The sequence below is a fragment of the Melospiza georgiana genome, chromosome 4 (genome assembly GCF_028018845.1).
Source record: "Melospiza georgiana isolate bMelGeo1 chromosome 4, bMelGeo1.pri, whole genome shotgun sequence".
In the NCBI taxonomy this organism is placed as follows: domain Eukaryota; kingdom Metazoa; phylum Chordata; class Aves; order Passeriformes; family Passerellidae; genus Melospiza; species Melospiza georgiana.
Window position 1 is genome coordinate 22027767 of NC_080433.1, and position 16470 is coordinate 22044236.

The window sequence follows — 16470 nt, forward strand, 5'->3', positions numbered from 1 at the left end:
GCCGCTCCAAGCCCTGGAGTGGATTATTTTTAGGCTGGTGATGGGAAGATCAGCTGCTGCCTCCTATCGAGTTTCCAAAGTGCACAAACTCTTCTTGCCTTTCTCATACGCTGAAGGGGGCAGGAAACTGGGAAGAGACAGGCAAGCAAAAAGCACCAATTTTTCGCCTCCTGAAGCTACAGTCCCCTGGGATTTCTTCTGCTTGCTTTTATTTTCATTTTTCCCTCTCTGGAGCAGTAAGATTCCAAGAAGCTGCATTGCAGCACATGGACTACTGGCAGATGGCTATTCTGAAGTAATTGATTTAGACAAGGTAGTCTAACTTTTGGCAGGCTTGCAGAAATTCAGCTTTTGATTTCTATGTAATTAATCTTGGATAATTTGAATTTGACAACATAGTTTTGCATGTCTTCCACTGTATTAAGCAGAAAAGTCTACTCAGTTATTTTACTTTACTCACTTACCTAAGTCCCTCCAGCTCTTCTGCTTAAAATTCTGACCAAATCTCGCTTTTTGATCCACAGGTCTGCTTCTTGTAAAATGCCTTTTTAAATACTTGAAATAAAATTCCAAACTAATTCGATGCTCATACCAGGAATATAGTTTTCAACACAATAGCCCTTATTTACATGGGATAATATTTTTTAGTTGCAAGATCCATTATATGTGTTTACTTAGAGGTGAAGAAATCCCAAGAGAGCCCATATGTGGTCCGTTGGTTTGTTTGCTCATTTTCTCACAGCACCATCAAACAAAGATGAACCAAGATTCGGATTTTTCCATCATGACAGTTTCACTTGAGCCTTACAATTTGAGGCCATATATTGCAAAGATCTGGGACTTGTGGTGCAGCACCAGACATGTGGCAATGCAGGGTGGTTTTGAGTACACTGTTGGAATCACAGAATAGCCTGAGCTGGAAGGGGGACACAAGGATCACCCGGACCAATTCCTGTTCTGTCATTCAGTACTGAAGCTGGAAGCCCTTGGGACAGAACTCTGCTCAGACCTCACAGAATCCAGGGATTGCATCTCGATAATTAGAGAGCAAATGGTTTCCAAGGGATTGAGGTCAAAGATGTTTCCATGTTTCCATGAATGGGGTTACAGAGAATGCTAAGCTGAGAATGGACATGGACAGCTGAGGCCAAACACGGCAGGATTTATCAAAACCTTGGCAAACCCAGACTGCTCCTTTTTCTTTGATGTTTCCAACCTGACTGTTGTAGGGATAAGAAATCAGAAACCTCAGAGTTAATTAGTACCTTTTGTTAGCTCCCATTGATTTGAAATACCTACACCTTACACTTCAACAGACCTCAACAGTCCTCCAAGGCACTTTAAAACCTTTGACTTGTGTTTAGTTTGGGGTTTTTTCCTTTTATTTTTTCCCTTTTCAAGTATGAAATGCTTTAGAAAAAAGATTATGGATTGGAAGTCTCTGAGTTCTGCTATATATCTATGTTGGTTAAAGAAGATTTTTTAAAAAATAAAAAAGTTTTAACCCATCGAATCATCTGAAATAGTACTGTCATGTAATATTTTTGAAAAGACATTTAATTTCTGACAGAAGTGAGTAACATTTATGGTCACAATTTTCTTCACCAAAACATGAATATTTAGTTCACTGTTATTCAGTTCTGTCTTTTCTACAAAATCTTTAAACAGAAAGGAAAAAAATAAGGCAAAGTGAACATGGAATCAGCCAGCATGTTTCATTTTGCTGTTTCTAAATGGGGCGTTTCATTTCTCTACATGACAAGCTAAAGTGTTTTCAAATGCATTTAAAAAGGATTAAGAAAAATGAAAAGCTCTGAAATGTCAGAACAGTCAGCCCTGATCTGGCATTTTGTATGAGGGCTTTTCAATTTGTCAGGGGGAAGGAAGGGGCACGGAGAGGGAAAAAATGGCAATTACAGGAATTCAAAATGTTTCAGGGAGTGTTTGGCCGTTTAAATGGATGGAAACAACCACAGGCCGAACCTCAGGTACCCCCACGTCCAGCACGTCACCGGCTTTCCCAGGCAGCCTCCGGAAGGCGAGATCTGGTACCGACATCTCCCCAAGCCGAGGCTGATTCAGCTGCAGAGGTGCCCGCGGTGCGGGACCGAACCGGGCACGGCCCCGCCAGCACCGGGACTGCCGCCCTGGCAGCGGATGCGGTGGCGGAGGGAGGCATCGCGGGGAGGGATGCAGGGAGGCATCGCGGGGAGGGATGCACGGAAGGACGCGGGGAAGGATGCAGGGAGGGATGCGGGGAGGACTGTAGAGAGGGATACGGGGAGGGATGCGGGGAGGGATGCGGGGAAGGATGCAGGGAGGGATGCGAAGAAGGATGCGCCATCCCTCGGGCTCCCGCGGCCGCCGCTGCCCGCGGCACTCACAGGCGGCGGGGGTCCCTCCGCAGGCTGGTAACCCCGGAGCGAGGGGAGCGCCTGACCATGGCGGATGGGCAGCTTAAAGGCAGAAGCTGCTTCACCTGATGGCTTCGGGGAGGGAGAGGCAGAATGCAAAATATTCTAAGCGGATCTTAACAAAACCACTGAGTTTTGGCTCCTTCATTTTGTGAAATCCATGGCCCGGCCGGCACTGATTTCCACACCCTGCTGGGCTTCCATCAGCTTGACCAGCTGAACCCAAAAAAACCAAAATGGTGGAGGAATAACATGTGTGGGAAAAGGTTTTAATAAATTAGGACTCACCAATGCGAGGGAAATGACCCAATAGGCGCTGCAGTGTGGATTTCTTTGCCACAGGTCCTGGCTGAGCACTCTCCACCTGAACTGTCTTGGTTCATTTAACTCACTAACCAGGAAAGGAAGGTGGCTGCACTCTGGACCCTGCTCACACAACAAGCTGTTCTGGTTTCAGCTGCCAGCAGCTCTCTCTACCATTTCCCATATTGTGGGCCAATCCATAAGTGCCCTTCTACAGCATTTATGGCAATCAAAGCACTGGACCATAAAGAGTTTCCACTTATTAGCCAAACTCAGGGAGATGCCTGCAGGGTCCTTGTCTTTTCCATTTCTTAGGCAAAGAGCTGAGATCACCATCATTTTATCCACTAAAGCAGCTGTTTTGGAGAAAACCTCTCATTGTGCTGAACTGGATAAATTCCTTGACTGATTTTAAACCAACTTACATAATTTACACTAGGGATTTATGCTAATAAAAAAATCAGAGTCAATTATATATTATAAGTTATGGACTATCAAGTCTTTATTTTGCTTCTAAATTTGTCACAGTGACAGAATCTCCACGGGGCTGTGTCAGAACTCGTGCCACCATATAAAAGGATCAGACTGATATAGCTTTCAAGATTAATTTTATTTACACTTAGAACCCTTATTTTAAAAAAGTTTGCTGTTTTCTTATTTTTTTCTTTTAATTACACATTGCTCATTTTATAGAAGGAAAAATTAATGGATCTAACTAAATTGTAAGGAAGTAGCAAAGACCTAATTTTTTTTTTTTTGTCATAGAAAATTCAGCCTGTTCTTTGCATAAATTGTCTGTCTGTTTAAAATATTTATTGTTATTAAGGGAGGAGAGGGGAAGCAGCAGAAGCTTAGTATTATTTGAAATATTTTCCACAGGTTTTTTTAAAAGTTATCATGCCTGGTTTCTATGGGGAAAAGTGTTGTGGAAAATATATACAGCAAAATTTCAACAGAGCAATCTAAGTAGTGAACAACTCTATATGGAGAAGGATGAGAAAATCTCAGACCTCAGAGTTCATCTCTATAAAAGGTGTAGAAATCCACAGGCCTTGAACAGGGATTTACAAAGCTTCTGACCTTTGAGGGACAACGGCACCGTGGTGGAGTCAGAGCACCAAATATGATGCTACCATTTGCCTGGGTAGCTCTTGATCTTGGCAAAAGTTAGACCCTGCACACAACACAAATTTTCAGATCTCCATATTCACCTGTTCTGTTTGGCAAAGGCTGTTTAACTAAACAAACAAACAAACAAACAAAACAACCCCACAACAAACCACCAACACAGGCAACCAAACACTTGTGGTTTGCATTACACTATTTTTTTCTTTCAAAAACCCACAAAGTCTGAGAGCTATTCCTTTCATATTGAAGGGCTTTTCAAGGCTGTCAAGGATAATGCAAGATCTCCACATCCTCTGAGAGTAGAGGAGCTGCATCATAAATATCATGAAGTAAACCTTATGTACTACAATTTAGATTCTACCCAACCCATAGACCCACTTGTACTATAAATTACAATGATATTGTAGATTTTACATCTATGTCTGTGTATGAGGAACTGAAGAAAAGGGGATTCTTTTTGTTTTAAATAATCACAGAATCATGAAGGTTGGAAAAGACCTCCAGGGACATCAGGTCCAACCTGTGACCAATCCCTACCTTGTCACCCAGCCCAGAGCACTGAGTGCCAGCCATATTCAGCTGTTCCTTGGACACCTCCAGGAATGGGGACTCCCTCCTCTGGGCTATATTGGATTTGAGTCCTCTAGGTTGACACTGGACAATTCAGACCATTCTTTTGCATTTTTGTCCAGAAAATCTTCATTATTTCTAACCCAGCAAACCCACCAGTCAGATTTTAAACCCTCTGCAACCAAATCAGAACTAATGTGGGATCAGGTTCATTTTCTCCCATTGAACTCAACAAGGCACCTACATTGTTCAGTCCCATTTACAAATGTTGGCTTTTAGACATGTAGTAGTCAGAAATAATTTTAGGTGTTTAATTTCAGAATGAAGGCCTGAAAGGGGCATTAGATACTAAAGACAGAATTTACCTCACAGAGGATTAAATGGCAGATGCTTGACTGCTTATGTGTCTGCCTGCTACTAGGCTCCCTATATAGAATTTAGAGAGAAAATTACATTTTCAGATGATTATTCTTTTCATTCTAAACCAGATATAGAAGACAGTAGGAACTAATTCCACCCTGGATATGACTATCTCATCCCCTGGAGAATGACAGTGTCTATATGGTTAAAGTTTAGAAAACTTTACCTGTATCTTTCTCTTTTTTTTCTTCTTTTGAGGTATGGAAATAAATTTTCAGCCTGAAATATTTTTGCATGTATATTTTAAAAGGGCAATAACCATCACAAGTGTCTGGTAGAGGCCATCCTTACCATTTTTACTACACCTGGCAGAACCCACACAGAATGTCTCCCACATGCCTTTCCATTTCTCATTGTAATTCCATAAATTTCCTACTTGAGACCTGCCACATTCGATGCTGGGAAAAATGTATAGCATAAGGAAAAAATAATCATCAAAACTATTAGAAATCTCTTTGATAGGAAAAGATGAAATTCATTAGCCTATACTAACCCTGAAATCTGACATGTGTTGCATACAAAATACAGTTTGCTTTTTTCCTGCTATTTGTTCCATATAGAATACATTCTTTAAAAATCCACTACCTTAAGAGGATGTATTTAATCCTTAAGAAGATTCATATCTTTTTTTGCAGGCAAGATATGTAGTGTTGTGCCTTGCTTTCAGAGAAACATTCAACCATAAAGGGTCCCACATCAGCTTTTTATCTAAATCCTCATCCTCTAGTCTCTGAAGCTGCATATCTGTAAGCTGGAAGCTTCTTAACAAATCTCTGTTCAGACTTCTGGAAACAGAAAAGAACTTGTGTTCAGATTCATTTCCATAAAAAGAAGAAACCCCAAATACATTTAAAATCATTGTGTTCACACTTTATGTTGTATTTCAGTTAACGATTGGTCATCCAGGTAATTCAACTGCTGCAGATTAAGTTCAGGATTAAGTTGAGGATTTAATACACTCTGCCCTGTCCTTTGTATTTATTGCTGCCCCTGTATTTAGCACAAAATACTGATGTCCTGGATCTCAGATCTTTTCTCCTTTTGTTCTACCTGATGCCATCTGCTACCCTTGCTGGAAATCAGGGAATGGTAATGTAAATCTAAAATCCATTTTATAATGAACAGAACTTTATTAAATGTCACTTTACATGGATTAAAATTGGGAATAAAAATTAATCCAAATATAAAAATTTAGTTAAAATTACTCATTTACAGTAGGACGTGACAATGACCCAGCAGTGGAAGACAGTGTCTTAGCAGAAAAATCTGAAAACAAATTAAAACTTCCTAAATTATCCAGCAATGAGCATACTGCAGAAACTTTATATCACAAGGAAATGTTGCAGCCAAAACACTTTCTGAAGCTCCTGGGTAAGGTTAATCTAAGGTACTTGTGTAATACTTCATCACAGGCCTGTGACACCAGTCTGACAGCGTGGTCAAAGGGTTCATATAGGTAAAGAAAAAATGGGATAAATTCCTACAACACAATTGGTTCAGGTCCAAGACAACAATACCATATGGTACAGAAATTATAGAAAATTGTACTGCCTTTGTGGTGAAAACAGCAGTTCCTGGGGAACAGTAGCAGCAAAACACCTCCCTGAATTGCACAGTGATTCCAGGTAGACTCTTAGCAGACAGCATAAGATTTATTAATGTGACTTTAGGGATATTTACATCAAATTTGCTGTAATAAAGCAAAAGGTCTGAGAAATGTTAAAGGGAATTAAACAGACTTTCATCATTGTTCACTTTCTTTTACATCTTGTCCCTGTAGCAGCAACAAGCAGCACCATCTCATTTCAAGCGGCCCAATGGGTTCTTTTGCATCGTTGCATAAGAAATGCTGGCACACTGAGGCAATCTGGCCACCATCAAAATAATAGGACCAAAGCTACCCTAGCCAAATCTTCACTTTTTGAATTGGTAATAAATGGACTGCACTCAGCTGTTCTGCTGAACTGATCCTTCCCTGCTCCCAGTTATCTCAGGAAGACCCCACTGGTCTATGTGCAATGCTGTGTGTAAGCATTCTCACTCTATCTGCAATTAAAAATGAACCCCATCTGTACAATCCCGACCCACATCTGGTCTGTAGATGCAGCATCATCCAGCAGTTGCTTCAAATTAAAGGGTTTTATCTACAATGAGACTGATTTTTTGAGCCAACTTGTATCAACTGACTGCAAGATGGAGCTGAGGGATGTCTGAGAGAAGTTGAACACAACTGGGTTTAAATTTGAACCCTAAGGCAACAGCCACTAGTGGTAAGAATCACAGACATATGACATGTTTTGCCTGAACAGATTCAATTATATCCTCAGCAGGTCAAACTCCCATTTCCCTCTTCAGAAAATTCTAGATGGAAGTAGGAGTTCATATGTCCAATACTCAGTTCATAGATTATAGGGTGCCCTGAGCAGCTGATGTTCGTGTGAACTCTTTTATTTAGACTAAAACACCACAACAAACTCACTTTATCTGTTGCTATGGCAATACTATGTTGTTGGAAAAAAGTACCTAATGCTATTGTGATTCATGCCATTCCACAGAACTGAGAAAGAAACTGTGAGAAAAAGTGAGGGGAAAAGAAAGGAGAGACACTTTAGAGGATGTCTCTGGGAATATTTGTGTCTTTCAGGGAAAATACAGCTGCACATCCTTCTTACCTTCATTGAGCAGACCTTTGTAGATGGCTTCATCTGAACTGGATATTTGGCTAAATCACCATTCAGCCCAGATAGCTGGTGCTTAATTAAACTGATTCAATGCTAGTTGGTAGGAAAACCACAACTAGCAAAATTGGTTGGAATTTTATTTTGAAAAGTTTTTTGTTATTCTGTCTTACTCATTAAAAAAAGAAATAAGGAGTACTATGTATTTACTTTTTACTTACAAAAATACAATAATTTTTCTTATTTCTACTTTTTTCTCCCTCTTTTATTTCTTCCCTCCTTTTAGAAGCAAAACACAGAGGAAGAAACTGAAAAATCTTATTTTTCTGATGTTTTTAGGGTCCACAGTACCTTGTATTTGTACAGATGACAATTATGATAACATTGTGAAAACTCTTATGTGTCAAAAATTTATCTTTTTCCTATGACGTTTATTTCAGCATTTTCAAAATGCAAAATCTGAGGCTCCATACTTTGAAAGTTTTAACTTGTTTTCTTAAGAAGCAGTACTAACAGTGTTCCTACTGAAGCTGTGAGGAGATGCAGATTCCTGAACTCCTGAGGAAACTTCCAGAGCTAACAAGAGATACATTAATTGCAGTAATAGAAGATGGGGAATATATGGAGAGATTATTCATATATGGTGCAGGGAATATATGGAAGCAGTTATTCAATGTATTAAACATTTTATTATGTCTGGGGAACCCAATAAAGTGGGATCCTGATAAATAAGCTGAAATGCTGTTTTCTAGTGGATAATTTACTACAGCTTCTGGACACAGTAAAACCCAAGATTTTGAACAGTAAAAACCAAGATTCTTGTTTAGAAAGCTTTCTCTCCTGCAAAAGTGCATTTCAGCTTTCACCAAGAAAATTTTCAAGGGTGGAATAATTCTCTTATCAAACCATCCTGTGTTTTGATATCAGATATCACCAGTAAAAGTGCCATTACAATTTTGAAACAATCTGCTTTTCACCCTGTTTGAAGCATTCAACTCTGGTACCTGAACAAGATGTACCAGTATCCAGGCATATTCCATTGACTTATGGAGCTGTGAGAAGAGTGACACATGGGGAAGTTCCTCCTCCCTACTAAAAACTCTTATTTTCAGACCAACAAGTGTCATTCCCCCTAAGCTCTAAGAAACACATCAGTAAAGACAGAAAGTTACTGGTTGGAGCTGTGGAATACTTGATATGGGGAAATGGGAACACACACAGGAGGCAAATCAGCCTGAAATTTAACCAGGAGACAAAAATAATTGATGGAATCGTTGTGTGCTTGTGTTCAGTGTGGCTATGGTCAGTGCCATGAGGAGCATCCCCTTGAAGATACCTGCACTTTCTGCCTCAGTACAACTAAGCCAGCCCAAGAAAAATATTTCCATGTCAAAGATACATACTTTAGGTAGTTTGCACAGGTGGTGAGGGCTAAAGGAGATGTAATGCATTGCAAACACTTTAACAGGTAAGAGATCGAGTTGGTACCATTCCCAACACAGGTCTTTGCAAGTGCTGTGCTGTCAACAGTTACTAAAGTTTTCCAGGAGTCCTTTTCTTAGAGACAAGACAGAGGTGTAATGTCTGATTGTGGTTTAGAGTATGATTAGAGGTTACATAGTAGTACAAATTGAGATTTGAGTCCCTCATTACCAAAATTTCCTGGTTTCGTTTGGACTGGTTTCATTTTGAAAAAAAGACAAAAAAAACTTGCAAAGGCAAGGATAGGGTATCATAATAGGCAAGATGATAAAATTATTAGATAATGTTTGTCTCTAAAATGTAGAGCTTTCTGTGTCCCACTCTTTTGCAAGACATAGCAAGGAAAAAGTCCAGGGTATGTGAGTTACTCAATGTCAGCTTAGTCACTTCTTGGCCCAAATGGTCACCTCAGCCCCCTGTTTCCCTTCAGGAGGCACTTCAATCAAAATTGCATGACTGAAGCTGATCACCACAAACCAGAGTGAAATCAATCAAAATTGCATGACTGAAACAGCTTAAAACCAAAACCAGCTATAAAATCATTTTATAGTGGATGTTCAGTGTCTTCATTAAAATAGTAATCCAATTACTTACTCCACAATCAGCACAGTACTACTTTTGGATAGGGTTAATTTAATGAAAAATAAGAATTTATCACAGATGCCCTATGGCCTGTACAAATACATATTCAATTATTTGTTTTCCCAGCAGCAATTACAAGTGAAATTGGGTGCCTGGGTAGTCCAAAATGAGCATTTGCTGGCTGCTGAGTTGGACTGTGAGAAAACTATCTTCCAAAACTTTCCATGGTAGTGACACAGGAAGATTGTTCGTGCAGCCTGAGCTCGGCAATGCTCTCAGCAGCTGCCTTGAAGAAAGTGAGCGTAAGGAAATGTGACACAAAATATCTGAGAAGACAGCCGGGCCCAGGGGGCACAGAGCTCCCGGAACTCTCTGGCTCTGCCGCCCATTGTGCAAGCCATGGGGACCGGGAAGTGCATTTCCCAACAGCCTGAATTCCAAAGGTGGGATCAGGAGCCCCTGATCTCTGCCTGATCTTTTGTACAGCCTTCTGCAATTCACATGCTCATGGAGAAATTATGAAGAGGATTATTTATCCAGCCCTGCAGATTCCTGCTCGGCCTGGGGTCGTGGCTCCATCCTGGGCCTGCTCTGTGGGTCCCAGCCAGCCATGAGCCCGGACACAGGAGCTGCTCAAAGAACAACTCTCCACTCCTTTGTTCCCATCCACCTTGAGGCCTAGGCACAGGGAGGGTGCTGACTTTGAAAGGAAGAGGAGTAACGTGCATGCACAAGGGATGCATCTCACTTAAGAGAAAACCATCACTGCTCTATACATATAAGAACAGGAATTCCAACTCAACATAGCCATAAAAGAAGCAAAAAATATAGTAATTAGAAACTGCAAGCTGTAATGGCATAATGGCAACAGCAGAAGCCATTCCTTGTGCAATAGCCTTAGATTAGCTGCCTGGAAATCTGTATACAGTAAAAATAGTGATTGTGCTGAGTTGTCCGTAGACACATTTTGACATCACTGTTATAGTAAGAAGGGTAATTCATTGCACCTCTGATGATGATTCTCTCAGTTGATTATTATTTGTTGCTGTGCCACATGGTGTTCATGCTGCTCTAATAATGGCACTAGATAGTACTGGTCCCATCAGCTGCCAAAATGACATGTGAACACTCCTTTGGGTTGCTAATTTTGAGTTGCTCAGGGTTACACCAGGCTGTGCTACAGCAGCAGTTTCAGAAGGCATAGCAGACTATAAGCTGTGTGAATCTATAATTAAACCTACTGCTTTAGACAGACAGAGGTATATATTGCTCTAGACTCTCCTACTGAGAGGAACACACACTTGACAGACCAAAACCATTAGCAGCAGCCAGGGATGTTCAGTGTCAGGCAAAAAGGAGGCACTATATACACATTCCTGCGCTTTGAGTGAAAGAATTTGTTAATATGTAAAATAAACATGCATTTCATAAATAGTTTTGACATACATTGTGGGCAAACTGCTGCAGCAGATTGAAGATGTTTATGCTCTCAGCCGGTTTAATGACCCAGTGCTCAGATAAAATGAGTGAGCTGGCTGCTACAGTGGAGAGATTTCTAACAAGAAATATATTAAGAGTGTAATGAACACAGGATGAATGGAACCACATGTATGTGACAGCAGCAGATGAGAAAGTAGAACAAGGGGTAAAAGAATAGCCTGTACTGGTAATGAAGAACACCATTCCCTTGACACTGTTCCCAGAACATTGTTCTCAGCAGTAAAACTGAGTCATGTGATATTTAGAGCAAGCCCAAAAGGCCTGCACTGAAGCCCACAGGACAAGATGACTTCAGAGCACAAGATGCTCCAGCATCCTCACAACAGGATGGCAGCAAGGCTGCAGCCTTTTGTTCCCCCATTGACCTGTTGGAAAAACAGATAAATTTCAAGCAAACCAGTTAAAATGGGCAAAATCAGCAACTTTTCAAAGGTTTATGGAGGCTGAAGTCAGCAAGAACCCTCAACAACAGACTGCCCTATAACAAACACTGACTCCTAAAGGTTTTCAAAGACCCATCAAAACCCCAATTGTTGTCAATCAAGAAAAACACCAGAGAAATTATGAGAACATGACAGACAGTGTCCTTGGCTATCTGTGTTGCACACAAGTGATCCTTGCTGGGGGGACACACATGGGGGCTTGCAGCTGTGATGTGGGACTGTGAGTGAGTGAAATACTTGAGGGAATGTTAGTGCACAACATCAACTCACACAGAGATTTTATAATTAGGTAAAAAGTTCTCTTTCTCTAAATCTAAGATTTTGTTACACTGAATTTTCCTCTTTTTAAATATTTCCGTGTCCCTTGATGTCTTCACCTTAAGCATTTCTAACAGCTGGCCTGAATATGCCATGATGTAACGCATGCTTGTAACTTGTCAAAACAAGCCATTGACACTACAAGGATTTTTTTGCAGAAATCTTTTACTTGTGTGACAATAAATATCATTCCCCTCTCAGTTTCTACTTAAAGAGCTCCATTTCCCCCACTAGTTCTTCACAGTTTCATTATAAAAAGGAAATCCAAGCAGGATTTTTGGTCTTTTGCTTTACCAGCTGCCAAAAAAATTCTTTACCAGAAGTTTTTGAGGTTGATTTAGAATACCATAGGCTGGTTGATAGATAAAATATATAAGAACAACAGGCTACAAAAAAAAAATCCTTTGTTCATGCACGGAACAGAGATTTACTTTAAAAGAAACAGAGAGAGAGAGAGAAAAGAAAAAACACCCACAAAATGCTGAACCATGAAATTCCCCAACATTGTAAGAGACACATACAAGTTGGAGGAAAAAGAGTGAAAAGCCATGAACTACAGAAAGAAAATATCATTCCTGTATTAAGACCCTTAAGTAGGATGGAATTTTTGAAGATTTTAGAGAGGATCAGGATTAAATTGCACTGCTAATGAATTTGTTTTTTTTAAACAATCAAGGTAACAAAGATATTTGCAAGTCTGAATTCAGGGGAAAACTTTTTCTGCTTGTAGATCTGGCTAAAAGCTTAACTATGTCCATGTAATTAGGACAAACTAACCTGGCATCTGAAAAAGCTGAGTATTTGGGGGTACCTAGCACTGTTAAAACTCACTTTCCAGCTGGGGAAAGCTGCTGATATCCCCTATCTGAGGGTAATCCAAAGTTAAGTTCCTTTCAAATGTTCTCTCCAGGTACTTTCTGAAGGGTATTTGAATTGTAAACTTTGACTGTGCAAAGAAGCTGAGGTATTCAGGCTTCCAGCTCATTGCTCATTTGGACACCTGGATTTATGCAGAATGAATCTAAATCATAGTATCAAAAATGACGTGTATATGTAAATGTCTGCAATATTGACTTGATTTGCCAAGGTGTTTGGATCCTTTTATAGTAAAAATAAATCAGCGTTGTTACTGCAAAAACTTTATAATTTTTGCAGTATTTTATATCCAGACAGGTAATGTCAAATAGTCTTGGTAAAAAAAATACTTCAGAAGTTTGAAATTACTCTTTAATATTCATATTTCAATTCTGCTTTCTTCTGAGATTGCCAAAAGGAACACAGTCCGTGCAGCAGGCACTGAATTAAACACCAGCATTTAAATCTGCTGCAGCAAAGTAGTTTGCTCCAATTAATTTCTGCAGAAAGTCCAAAAAATACACCTGTTCAAATATAAACTCTGAGCAATCATGTTCCTTCCTGCTTGCTTTTCAGAAATTTCAGACCCTTGAACAGTTTCTTGGCCTTTTTCATAAACATGGTAACATTTACTCACCTAACTCTCATGTATGGACAAGCTGTGTCAGCCCAAGAACTGCACGAAGCTTCCAATAACAGGAATGGGTAATTTGAGAGATTTCACCAGGCCCATTCCCTCTTTCTCTTACACTGCAGGGATTTCACTGGAGCTATCCATGGTTCGGGAAAGGAGATTTGGAATTCTGAACTTTCTGTTGCTGCAGAGAGTCCTAGAAAGAGCAAATCCCAGTTCACCCAGAAAGGGAAACCCAGAACTTCCCACTACACACTCCCATTGAACCTTCCTTACCTGTTTCCATAGCATCCATTAAATCAGGTATGTCCTAGGAAAAGACACAACCCTGCAGCTGGGCCCACCTGCACTGTTGCTTATGGAGCCTGAATTAGACTGCATGCACACCAAATTAAATCCCAGACCCAGCTGGGCCAACAGCAGTTTGGCCATTGGTTTTTTTAATGCATTTAGCTGTGACCCACACTCCACAAGGCTGCAGTAAGCTCCAGAGAACCACTGTGACATGCTTTTCCTGTCTTTTCACAGTACAAGGTGTGGATGTCAGAAAGGGCACAGCAGATCTCTGGCAATTTGGAAGGGCAGGGCTAATCCCATGCCAGGCAGTTCAGAGGGAGTTGGTGGGAAAGCAGACCCCAGCCATCATTACTGAGAAGTTTCTTGTCCAGCCATGCCTGCTACAAGTTAATAGCAGCTCCAACTGCAGAAAATTTCCCCAGTTAACCAGCTAAGTTCCATGACATGCTCCCTGATAGTCAGGTTACAACCTCTAAGCATTAACAGCTCAGCACACACCTACTGAATGCTTCTGGGCTTGTCCTTTTGCTCTTACACATAGACATGAATGAATGGACTTCCCTCTTCAGAAGAACAATAATCTGACTGTTTATAACAACTGAATGGTGGCCAGAAAGGAAACTCACAGATTTTACTATTCCCAATGGAACATATGGCATGGAACATATTTTTTAAATAGCTTTATTCCCACTAATTTTACTTCTATACCAGCATTTCCTTGAAATTACCCAATTTGGCTCTTCTTGTTCAGGGACAATTGGGAATGACAGGATGGGATATTAGTGAGGGAAAGGGAACACGTGCAGTTCCAAGACCTTGTGCCCACCATGGGATGTGGGAATGAGTGCTGCACTAGCTGATGGTGATGGAAGAACTGAAATCCCTTCCTCCACACTGGGAAACCTGATCCTGCATGCCACTTTCATGATGCCCTAAACCAGGGTACATGTCCCAAAGATGCAGAAAGCATTATATTCTTTGTTCTGTTCTCCACTTGTCTATTACTAGAATAGCAAATGTTCTTATCTCCCTGAGTGCTGTGACCCACACAGTCCCTCCAGGAGCAAGGTGTCAGTACAAACACAGAGAAAGGAGTTGGGATCTATTCAGCTGAGAAATGTGTGCTCAGAGCTGAGTTTCATCCTTGGATGCTGGAGCAGGCAGCTGATGAACCCACTGAGCCAGGCAGAGTTATTGAGACCAGAAAGCATAAAATGCCCCCTGGGTTAAAAACAGGGAGAAAGGAAGGGCCTGGGGACTATCCCCTCTGTCTCTTCTGGCAAATACTGCCACATAGCAACAGTTTAGGTAGCTGGAGACTCAATTCAGAAATGCACTCTTGATCTGAAGTAAAACATTGATACAGATGCATTTGAACCATTAGTCAAACACTTGATCCTGGGGGAAAAAAAAAAAAACTGGAATAAATAATCAAGAAATTTTGGTGAGCACATAAAATAAATTAATAGCCAATAAAAATTTACAGAGAATGAGTCAAACCAGTATAACTTCAACCTACAAACCCAGACCTGTGGCTAGGAGGAGATGGAGTAGATGCCCTCTGTCATAAGCTCAGTGACTTTCCACATCTTTCACATAAATAAAGGACTTTCACATAAACTACAGGACTATGGTTTTCACAAAATGATTTAAACGTGGGGACAGGGCTGGCTGCTGTAGGAATGACTGCAGGAAACTTCCTTGGGGCACACACAGCCAGAGGCAAAAGGCAGAAGGTTGGAAGTCTCTGGCTATGCCCCAGCTCTTGCAGAAACAAACCATAGGTCAAAGCAAGCCAGTGGCTGAATTGTGTCAATGTTGCACAAGAAAAGGTAAATTATAGAGGTGTATAAATGAGGAATGTGAAGCAGTAATCCTTCTGCTTCACTCCCTTGCAATATCCTGTTTAATTCTGAGCACTACATTATAAGCAGCCCAGAGAATAACAGTGGTGATGGGAAGTCTGGAAGATCTGAACCAGAAGAGTGAAACCACAGGTCTGATCCTGAAAAGTCCAAACTGAGATGGGGCCTGTTTTCAAGTAGGCACATGCCTGCAGAATCTAATCTCCAGATGTGTTTTGGATAAGACAGGAATGAATGGACTCATATTACAGAAAAGAAGATTTAGTAAAGATTAGGAAAATCTTTGTTATCATACAAATCTCTATATTGCCCGGACAAGTTACCCAGTTAACATCAGTGATAGTCTTTAGGACTGGGTTACACACATGTCTATGAAAAAGGACAGAAGGATTTAAGATGCTTGTTTGAGGACTGTTTCAGCTGTGAGTGAAAGATTTGGTTTTGATATGAAGAGAAAAAAAAATTTAATCAGTTTTAATTATTCACAAACCTGCAAAAATATTCTTACTAGCTGAACCCCATCTAGTATGGCATCTGTGGTATGTGCCAGATGCCCTAATGTCATTTCTCTGTAAATGAAAGTTGAACCCAGACTCAGGTCCCTCCTTGGGATATTGCAGTGGGAAGAGAAATTAATTGAATTGTGTAGCTGAAGTACTATTATTGAAAAATCATAAAATTTTCACAATTTGGTGAACCAAATTACAGGTGGTTTTAATTTCCTCACTGTGGTCAAGAATGGGCTGTCCATACAGGTGGTGGGGTCATGAAACCACTGGATATGGTACTTAGTGCCATGGTCTCATTGACATGGTGGCATTCAGTCAAAGTTTGGACTCAATAATCTTGGTGTTTTTTTCCAGATTGGTCTGTTGTGGGCACAGAAAACTCTGACAGAAGCATAGAGCTAAATGTGTGGGAGTTTGAACATGGCAAAGGTTTAAAATCCTAGAGTTAAAAAGAAAAAAAAAAATTAAAAAT